Below are 10,834 nucleotides of genomic sequence, written 5' to 3' on the forward strand. Positions count from 1 at the left end.
GTACACTCATTTATAGACTAATTGTTACGTCATATCTATTTCAGATATTGACACCCATACATTTTGTGCTGGCTGTGCATGAAGGGGTGGTCCTTGTGATTGCTTGGTGGTCCGCCCTGCTGCCCGCATGCCCCCTCCCTTGTTGGGGTTGGTGTCCTTGCCTGCCCTTTCTACGTAGGATCCATCCATTCCATCGTTCCATGCTGTCTTTTATGTTTGTTTATGTGCTTCAGCTTTTATCTTTGTAAGTATTTTCATCAGCCTGCATGCTGGTAAATGTGTGGCATACTGTTGTATATTTGTAGAAAACATGTTCAAATATGTCTATCTGAATTTCACTCATTGTTATATAATTTATACTTGCATTCTAGAAAGATTTAGTACTAAAATTTTCCCTGAAGAAGGATCATTATTCCGAAACATGTTGGGATACATAATAGCAACTCATGTGGACTGAACATGGTCTCTCTTTGGCAGTGCCCTATGTGCAATGTGTATACTTTTCCTTTGAGTAATTGTTTTCTTATATGGACTAAGTCTATGTATGTGTACCATGACATATATATATATATACAGTATATATATATATATATATATATATATATATATATATATATATATATATATATATATATATATGTTTGAAATAATCACCTTCTTTTGGGCCTAAGTAGCCCTTGGTTTTACCTTCTCTTTTTTTTTTAATTCATACCAATAAAAGTTCCATCATTGACCTTTACCGACAGTATCTATGTCTACAACTGCTTTCTGCCTTTAAAGTCCAGGGGGTTATATCATATGTGCACTTTTGTGCACTATACCTATTTTGCTACTTGGATGCTGACAGCTTTACACACTTAGCCCCGAACATTATTAGCTTCCAACCTTTGGGACATTGATCTTTAAATCTCAGTTCCAGTGTTTTCTCTTGCCCTGTTTGACCATAATCCACATACCCCAGACATCCTACCAAGCATGTAGTGAGTTACAGCAAACAGTTCAGAGAGAAAGACAAAATTCAGACAGGGATGCTAGAAAACCACAACTGCCACGTAAATTATTGACACTCCATTAGTCACTTAAGAATCCTCTGCCAACATCCATCAGTAGAAAACTAACTTTCGAAATGAGTTATAATAGCTATTCCAAATACCACAGAAAAAAAGTGCTTTCACAGCTTCCTATCTTGAAAGAACAAGATGTTATGCTTCTCAAAATGTTGTGGCAGCATATTTTCCAATATGTTGGGCAACAGCAAGCTCCCAGAGGCTTGGCAAAACTGTACTTAGTTAAGCCAAGCTTAACTATATTTGTCAAAGGTACATGATGGTTTCTGATCATTGAACACACAGAGGGATCAAAAGGGTCAGTCCGCCAAAACTGATATTAACTGATATTAAAATGGAAACATGACAATTATATTAAAATCAAAAAGGTGACTCAATTTGTCTTAAACCAGGGGTTTCCAAACTTCCTAAACAAAGGGATAGTTTACTGTCCTTCAGACTATAGGGGGCTAGACTAATTGACACCAGTGGGAGCCCCAGCATCAGTGGGAGTAAATAATGCCTCTGACTTGGCATTAAAGATGGGCCAAACGACCCACTAATCGGTTCTCACCAGAACTCTCAAACATTGCAAAAGTTTGGACCCAGAAGGTCTAACCCCATTGAAGTCTATGGAACTCAAACTCCACAGCTACCACTCCAGACCTCTGCACACAGCAAGGCTGACACTCATTGATGTGCCTATATTTTCCACGTTTTAGTAAGTGCATTACCTTTTAAATATAATTTGGTTGTACTATTGCTACACTTAGATTGGCCCTGCTCCTCTCTCCTTTTTTTTCCTCCAAGGACCTGTGCACCCTTTGCTATATCGTCATCCTTATCAGTGGAGGCTGCAGAGAGATCATGAGGTATAGTGGGTTTAGACATGAGAGGTGAGGAGTGAGGAGGAGAAGAATTGTGTCCCTTGTGTCTGGCTTTCAAGTGGTCTTGCCAACGGGCTGAGTGGTGAGAGGTTAAATTCCTTGTCAAGCATGTGGTACCCAAATGGCTGGTGTTTTTGCCACGCTTGATCTGCTTGCGGCAGAGATTGCAAATTGCAACAGTGTGATCGGCTGCACATGTGCTAAAAAAGGCACACACAGTTGAACTGTGGGAAGTGGGCCATGAGATAACAGCTCCGCAATCTGACGGCAGAGAGTGGCTGATCTCTACTCTTCCATGATGCCTGCCTCTGGAGGACGTGTACATATATTCACCAGCACACCATGGATCAACAATCACCATCCAAAGGTGATCACATGCCTGATGAAGGAGCCCTGCGCGGCTCCGAAACATTGCACCTCTCTGTGATGTGATCTCTCTGCAATAAAGAAACCTTTGGACGGTGATTGTTGATCCATGGTGTGCTGGGGAATATGTACACTTGCTTGATGTTTCCAGGACCCAGCTGGTAATTGCTGCAGCATCCACCATTTTATGAGTCTTGTTTGCCAGGAAAGTGTGAGATAGGAATATTGATAAGACTGCCTCTGGAGGACATCCTGCCTCGTTGGGGTTGTTTCTCCCCCTCACTTTCCTCCTCTTCTCTATCTGGCACCCAAGTCACATCAGTGACCTCATCATCAGCATCCCCTCCATCCTCATCATTACTGGAGCCAACTTGGCAATATCCTGCGGCTGGGGGAACATGACTGCCAATTTGTTGTTTTTCAGTGTTCTCCCCTCTCTGTTGGCTCATGTTACTCCCCTCCTCAGAATCAACATCTGAATCAAGTAATGTCTGTGCATCCTCAAGTAGCAAGTGGCTGATTCTCTGTTAAAATAGTTCAGCTGACTCCTCCATGCCTGATGCTGGGGCCATGGCAAAAATAGCAGCGGACAAGGAGGCAGAATAAGCCGCTCTGGCAGCTTCGGTGAACTGCACACTAGTGCCGGCTTGAAGGGAGATAGAGGTTTATCATTATTATTATACAGTGTAGCACCCTGTAGTTTAGGCAGAGGGCAGCTCAGGGTTGGGACTGTGGCTTGCAGTCCAACCAGAAGTGACGGTTCTGCCGGCCGGAGAACCTGTTGTGGTCGGAAGTAGAAGGGGAGCTGTCGCCACTAAGGGACCAACCACCTTTACCAGGGACCACAGTGAGTAACTGAAGCAAGCACCGGAGCAGTATTCTCACTAAACGGGCACAGTGGAGAATCAGGATACTTCAGGCGGTCATCAAGTCAGGGACCCAACCAGGGGAGGTGACGCTTGCAGAGCAGCCTTGTGTGTCAAGCCAGGGATCAAGCTCGTCAGCTGGGGTGAAACTTGAGAAGTATCTGGAGTGCCAAGCTAAGGACCCAGCAGGGAAGCATGGGTGACGTTTGAGGGAGATACCACCGCAAAGATTGGAGGAGCTCAAGGGATTCAGAGTCAGTGAATCAGTGGGACTAGTGAGAGACCAGGAGCTCAGTGTTGAAGAACTACAAGAAGCAGTTGTAGTTAAGCTGCTTACGTTGGAGTTAGGAGCTGTTAAATACTGTTGCCATAGGAGACAGCATTCCTGCATGTGGAGATGTGGTGCCTTGCTGGGGCCTTTCCCTGCACGGCTGTCCTCCTATTGAACTCTCGGAGTCTGCCAATTGAATCTACAACTACTTAAGCATGTCCTGGCCCTAACCCTGTTTCCCCAAAAATACAAAAAGAACTGTTAAGAGAAATAAAACCTCTTTTACATCCAAGAAGTGTCTGGCACCCAATGACTTTCACCATCTTTACACCCACTAAGACTCACAACCCACTACATTAGGCTTGTGCAATTGTTTCGTAACGAATCCAATTTCAGCCGAATTTTGCATCTTTCGGACATTCGGATGCATCCGAATGTCCGAATAAAAAAAATAACGAATTTCAAAGAATACGAAAGAAATTATAGCGGATATAACGAATGAATTCGACACGACATGAAACAAAAGGTCAACTCAAAGTAAATCTTACAGTCCAATCAGCTGATTAATTTTGTGCTGGAGGTTGGATTACTGGCAAAGTGCATTCCTGAGAACTGAGTGAGAAGGGTGTTGTATTGTATTTGAGCAGAGGAGAATATATATTGTCATTGTGTGTGTTAAAAGATTCAATAAACAAACGATTTTCCAAACTAGGAATCATTATCACGAATATATATACATACATAAATATCGAATCTCAACGAATACGAACAAAATTATAGCGCATACAATGAATGAATTCGACATGACTCGACATTCAGTTTAACGAATATCGACACTCTACAGAAATAACGAATTATCTGAAAATATATTAACGTAACATAACGAATATAACAGAACGAAATTATGTATTTTTACGAATGACAAGGAACCGAAACTAAACTAAATTTTCCGTTGTGCACAAGTCTACTACATATTGAAGGATGTCAGCTATCTTTGACCTTAGAGGTCCTCATTAGACTGGAAGAGGCTAAAGACTTTGCTACAACAGGATTTATATAGCGCCAACAGTTTGCACAGGGCTTTACAACATGATGGCAGACAGTACAGTTACAATACAATTCAATACAGGAGGAATCAGATGGCTTGTTAGAGATTACAATCTAGGAGGGAGGGTCAAGTGATACAAAAGTTAATAGCTGTGCGGGAGGAGCTGATGGAGAAAATTAAAGTACAGTTGTTAGGTGAAACAGGATAGGCTTCTCTGAAGAGATGGGTTTTTAGGGATCACCTAAAAGAAAACAGAGTAGGAGATAATGGGACAGATTGAGGTAGGGAGTTCATTAGAAAGGGAGAGGATCGGGAAAAGTCCTGAAGGTGAGAATGGGGGGAGGTGACAAGGGATCTAGAGAGCAGGAGGTCTTGGAAGGAATGAAGAGAACGGTTAGGTTGGTATTTTGAGACTAGGTTAGTGATGTAGCTGGGGGCAGAGTTGTGGATGGCTTTGTAAGTTGTTAGTATTTTGAACTTAATGTGTTGGGTGAGCAGGAGCCAATGGAGGGATTGGCAGAGAGGAGTAGCAGACGCTGAGCAGTTGGTAAGGTGGATGAGCCTGGTAGCAGCATTCATAACAGCAGACTGAAGGGGGGGGGTAGCCTATGTTAAGGTAAGCCAATGAGAAAGGAGAGGAACTTTGTGGTGTCGTTGGTTAGAAAGGGACTTATTTTGGAGATGTCGCAGAGGTTGAGGCGGCAAGATTTGGACAGTGATTGGACGTGGGGCCGAAAGGATAGTTCAGAATCCAAGATTACACCTTAAACCTTGGCATTCAGTTTTGGGCTGATAGTTGTGCCATCGATCTTGACAGAGAGATCAGAGGAAGGGGAACGTGGGGAAGGAAAAGCCATGAGCTCTGTTTCGAATAGATTGAGTTTGAGGAAGTGGTGTGACATCAAGTCTGATATGTTTGTTAGTAAATTACTGATACGCGAGGAGACTGAAGGTGTGAGCTGAGGGGTAGAGAGATAAATTTGGGTGTCGTCGGCGTAGAGATGGTATTGGAAGCCATGGGATGAGGAGGATGAAGATGGTTTAGTAAGCCAGTCCACCACCTCCTCTAAATGCTGTGGACACAGACTCTGCTGGACCCCTCATAGTGGCATGGGAACCTCTGCCTCTCCTTGTTGGCCTCCCAGACATGATGGGGGGGGGGGTTATTATCCAAATGTTAAAGATATTGAGAAATGTGTAATTGAATGCACTTTATTCAATGAAACGTGCTGTATGGTGCACTTTAAATTGAGGACTGACGCTGACAGAAATGTAAAAACTATAAAAATAATAAAGAAGGGGAAACACCATGTTGCAGTCAGAAAAACTGGGGCTGACAACTTTAAAAAGAGGGGGCAGGCAGGGGACAAAAAAAGAAAAGGGCATACAGCAGCACTGTATACAGCACTAAATGTAATGTAATGTAATGCGGTGTGAAACACTGCCCTACACTAACACACTACAGTACACTGACACACAATTCTCACACACTATACTAACTCTATACTAACATTAAACTAACACTCTACACTCAGTCAAATGTTATTTAAAGCTGTGTTAAACACTGCACTATACTAACACACTTCACTAATACACTATTCTTACACACTATACTAACAAAAAACTAACACTGTGCACTCAATAGTCGCAATAAGTGAACACTCTAACTCAGTAGTAAAGCAGAGGCTATGGGTAAGGATAAGCGAAACGGAAAGTGTCTGCCTATTTTGGATATGGCATAAAGCAGGACCTCGGTCTGTATTGACGGTTCTTTAGGGGTGTACTTAAAGCCTGAAGTAAAATAGAAGGTTTGCAATCACACATTTATTAACATTTTCTTCTGCCTCTAGAACACTTTGCCATTGAAAAAAGATAAAAAGGAAGGGAGCACAGGAAAGAGGAGCATGATGAGAGGTGTGGGGTTTCTTCTCATTCTGACATGGCTTATTTACTGGCTCACAGTCTTTGCCATTTGGGGGAGCATTGTCGGTTACTGTTACATGGAATATTTTATGGAGGTGCATCAGAATTAAAGGAGTGTGGCGTGGCTCAGTTGGTTCAAGTTTTTTTGGGGAACATAAGGACATTGTTCTGTGGATGCAATTGCTGGCAGGAAGAAAGGCCAGAAATTGCATGATGCCTCGGGGCAGCCCTTTCAGTCTGGTTCAGAAGGTTCCACTGAACCTCCCTGTCATCAACTAGGACCCCCAGATCTTTTTCCAGCCTTGATTCCCCCAGAGGTTCTCTCCCTAGCGTGTAACTTGCATTCATATTTTTAACCCCCAAGTACATTTTACATTCCCTACATTGAACCTCATTTGCCATGTGTTTGCCCACTCCTCCAACTTATTGAGGTCTTCCTGTAGAGTTTCAATGTCCTATTGTGAAGTTATTACCCTGCTTAACTTTTATCATTAGGAAACTAAGATTTAAATATTTATACTGACCTCTATATCATTTATGACCATGTTAAACAGAATTGGTCCCAGGACAGAGCCCTGGGGTACCCCACTTATAACTGCAGGCCATTCAGAAAATACGTTATTTATCACCATCGGTGCGCCTCGTCAACCAGTTTTCTTATCCAGGTACATATACTACCATCCATGCCCACAGACCTTAACTTGTGGATTAAGCGTTTATGGGGTACCGTGTCAAATGCTTTAACGAAATCTAGATACACTACATCCACAGGCCTTCCAGATTACAGCTCACGTCCTCATAGAATGTTACTGGGTTGATCTGGCAAGAATGATCTTTCATAAATCCTTGCTAGTTACTACTATACTATTCTTATCTGCAAGTTTCTGTCAAAACTAGGTACCCGCTCCCCCCCCAAAAAAAATAACATGCCAAATGTGGCAGGGGAGTAGTGCTTAAAGCGGTACTTTCCCTTTTAGGTGGAGCTCCACTTTAATACAGTTGCATTCTCCTTGTCAGTTGTTTTTTATTCATTTATCGTTTATTTGTCCCACAAAGGGTAATAGAGAATACATTGTCACTTCACATTTCATCAGGTACATATAAAGTAATTTCCGTCATTATAACATTCAAGCTAACCTGGTATTCCATGGTGTTTATACCTATATATACACACCTATACCTTTATCTTTCACTCACACCGAGGTCCAAGGGCTTGAAAAATACTTATCACCAATACCTCACATTTCCCTTCTAGGTTCTCTAATCCTCCTCCTTGTTTTGTCCTTTACAAAATACCCCGAAACAAATTAAAAAAAAAAAAAAACAACTCCCCCCCCCCATGCTTCCCCCTGTTCCCAGAGAGATGGAGGAATTCCATATTTCCAATGTACCTATTACACTAACAAAACGGGCGGACCTCACTCCTCCGATACTACTTCCATCATTCTCTTCCCCTCTTCCGAGTATATGAATAGGTTCCATACTGTCCATGTTTTATTATACTGCTCTTTCCTATTTTGAGCCAAAAGGACTAAATCCTCCATGGCCCCTATCTCTCCTACCCTATTGAGCCACTTTGCGATAGAGGGTGGCCTAGCATCCCTCCAATGCAAGGTAACGCAGGCTTTGGCAGCATTAATCAGGTGACACAGCACCGACTTTTTATAAGTCTGCACCGGGATTTGTGAGCAATGAAGCAAACAAAAAGCGGGGTCATCTGGTTTTTGAGAAATCTTCTGTAAGTTTTTGAGAAATCTTCAGGATCTTTAACTAGGGCTGTCCCGATACCGATACTAGTATCGGTATGGGCACCGATACCGAGCATTTGACCAAGTACTTGTACTCGGGAAAATGCTCCCGATGCTTCTGCTGATACCTTGAGAATCAGCAGTGATCGGCGCGTGGGGGAGTTACTAGCTTTTCCCCCAGCGGCTTTCAGCTGCTTTAGTGAAATCTATACAGCGGTGATCGGTGCTTGTAACTCCCCCACACGCGATCACCGCTGACTGTCACCGCATCCTCCATGCCCCCTCCGTTCCGCTGTCCCCCTCCTCTGTCCCTCTCCGTTCTGCTGTCCCTCTCCATTCTGCTGTCCCTCTCCGTTCTGCTGTCCCTCTCCGTTCTGCTGCCCCTCTCCGTTGTGCTGTCCCCCTCCGTTGTGCTGTCTCTCTCCATGTCCTCCTCCTTCCTTTGTGTAAGGACAGAGTCAGCTGACTCTGTCCATTCACATAACTGAAACATTGTAACCTCCTGTGATTACGATGTCTCAGTTTATGAATGGAGAGGAGCCGCTGTCTTCTCTCCATTCATTTTCAGTGCAGCTGAGGCTGCAGAGAAAGGGACTGGGGAATCTCTATCCTCTGTCTCTTTCTCTGTCTTAAGGGGGAGATATCAGGGGTCTGTTAAGACCTCTGATATCTCACCAAAGCCCCCCAACAGGGCTGATAAAAAAAAAAAAACACAAAGTATTGCAATAAATAATAAAAAAAAAAAATTATTATAAAAAATAATAAAAACTTAAATAAAAAAAACACACAGACAGCGTCCACCCCCTTCCCCCCTAAAAAAAAGAAAAAAAAAAGAAAGCATTGTAAAAAAACAAAAACAAAAATTGTAACAAAAAACAAAAAAAACACTGCCACGTGACATTAAAAATAAAAGTATCTGTAATCGGTATCAGCGAGTACTTGAAAAAAAAGTATCCGTACTTGTACTCGGTCTTAAAAAAGTGGTATCGGGACATCCCTATCTCTAACCAATATTGTCTAATCTTTGAACATGACCAGAGTATATGCAATAGAGTCCCTAGCTCCTCCCCACATCGCCAAAAACGGTCTTAGGCCTCAATAGAAAGTTTATGAAGCCTTGATGGCTTGTAATACCATTGCATCAGGAGTTTGTAGTTGGATTCCTGAATTAGTGTACAGATTGATGAATTCAATGAGAGATAAATAATATTCTTACGTTGAGCTAGGGTAAAGGTCTTGTTGAGATCCCTTTCCCACTTATTGATGCTTGGCATCACAAAATCCTCCGGAGGATTATTTAGAAGCGCGTACATCTTTGAAATCAACCGGGGGAGTGGTTCTTTGTCTTCACAGTATAATTCAAATGTGGTTAATTGGCGTTGGAAATTTGTTGGTGATCCCAGAGATCTTAAAAAATGGCGTAACTGCAATGCTTGTCAAAGGTTTATTTCAAAGGACCCCCCTGGTTGTGTCAAAGAGTCAATTGTGGGCCATGTCTCCTAATGCAGGAAATGTGATGCCTGGAAACAACCTTTCTCTATGAGGTTGTTGAATGCTCCTGCCTCCATACCTGGTAAAAAACTAGGGTTTCCCAAAATGGGAAACAAACGTGATTGTCTCCAATTCGCAGTGTAGGACCTATTGTAGGATGCATTTTAAGAGTAATCGGTAATACTGCGTAGCACCAAGGTGCTCTACGCAGGGGTACCGGGCTAAGCTGTTGTTCCATGTCTATCCATAATTTAAATTCTGCATGTCTACACCAGTCGTCCACCCTACCAAGATGAACTGCTCTGTAATATTTAAATACATCTGGGACGGCTACTCCGCCAAAGCACCTGGGCATCGTCATAAGACCCTATTAATCCTTGGTCCTTTCTTCGCCCATATAAATATTGTGAAAAGAGTGCAGATTTGGCAAAGAAAGGCTGCTGGAATAGTGATCGTTATTGCCTGGAACAGGTATAGAAATTATGGTAAGCGTACCGTTAGAGATCTTAAAAGGTTTTGAGAATACTCCATTTATTCTCACCAAGGCATGTGGGATGGTATAAACACCAGCAATCCACTGAGTCATATGGTCTCCCAGACCCACATGCCTCAAACTCTCAAAGAGAAAATACCAGTTTACTCTATCAAACGCTCTTTCTGCGTCGGTACTCAAAAAAACGCAGGGGGTGTTTGTCTTATTGGCATAGTGGACCAAATTAAGAACCTTCACAGTATTATCCCTCGCTTCCCGCGAGGGAATTAATCCTACTTGGTCTAAATCAGCTGCGGAAGCAATAGTTGGAGACGGGAGGCCAGTACTTTAGTAAAAAGTTTTAAATCTACATTCAATAATTAACTCGGCCTATAACTGCCACACTCCAACGGATCCTTCCCTTCCTTTGGGATTACCGTAATGTGTGCTAAGAGTGCATCCGGGGGTAATGTGGCAGTCTGGCCAAGTGCATCGAAGACCCTTGCCATCTGGCAACTTAGCAGTGGAAAAAATTCTTTATAGTACTGTATGGTAAATCCATCGGGGCCTGGAGCCTTCCCGGGTTTAACCGTTTTTATCGCCGCATTCAGCTCCTCAATAGAAATAGAGGCCTCCAGGTTGCGGCGGGCTAGGGATGGTAACCGGGGGAGACATGCTGAGGAGAGATATTCCTCTATGGCAAGCGAGGGTGCAGA

The sequence above is a fragment of the Aquarana catesbeiana genome, linkage group LG05 (genome assembly GCF_042186555.1).
Source record: "Aquarana catesbeiana isolate 2022-GZ linkage group LG05, ASM4218655v1, whole genome shotgun sequence".
Lineage (NCBI taxonomy): Eukaryota > Metazoa > Chordata > Amphibia > Anura > Ranidae > Aquarana > Aquarana catesbeiana.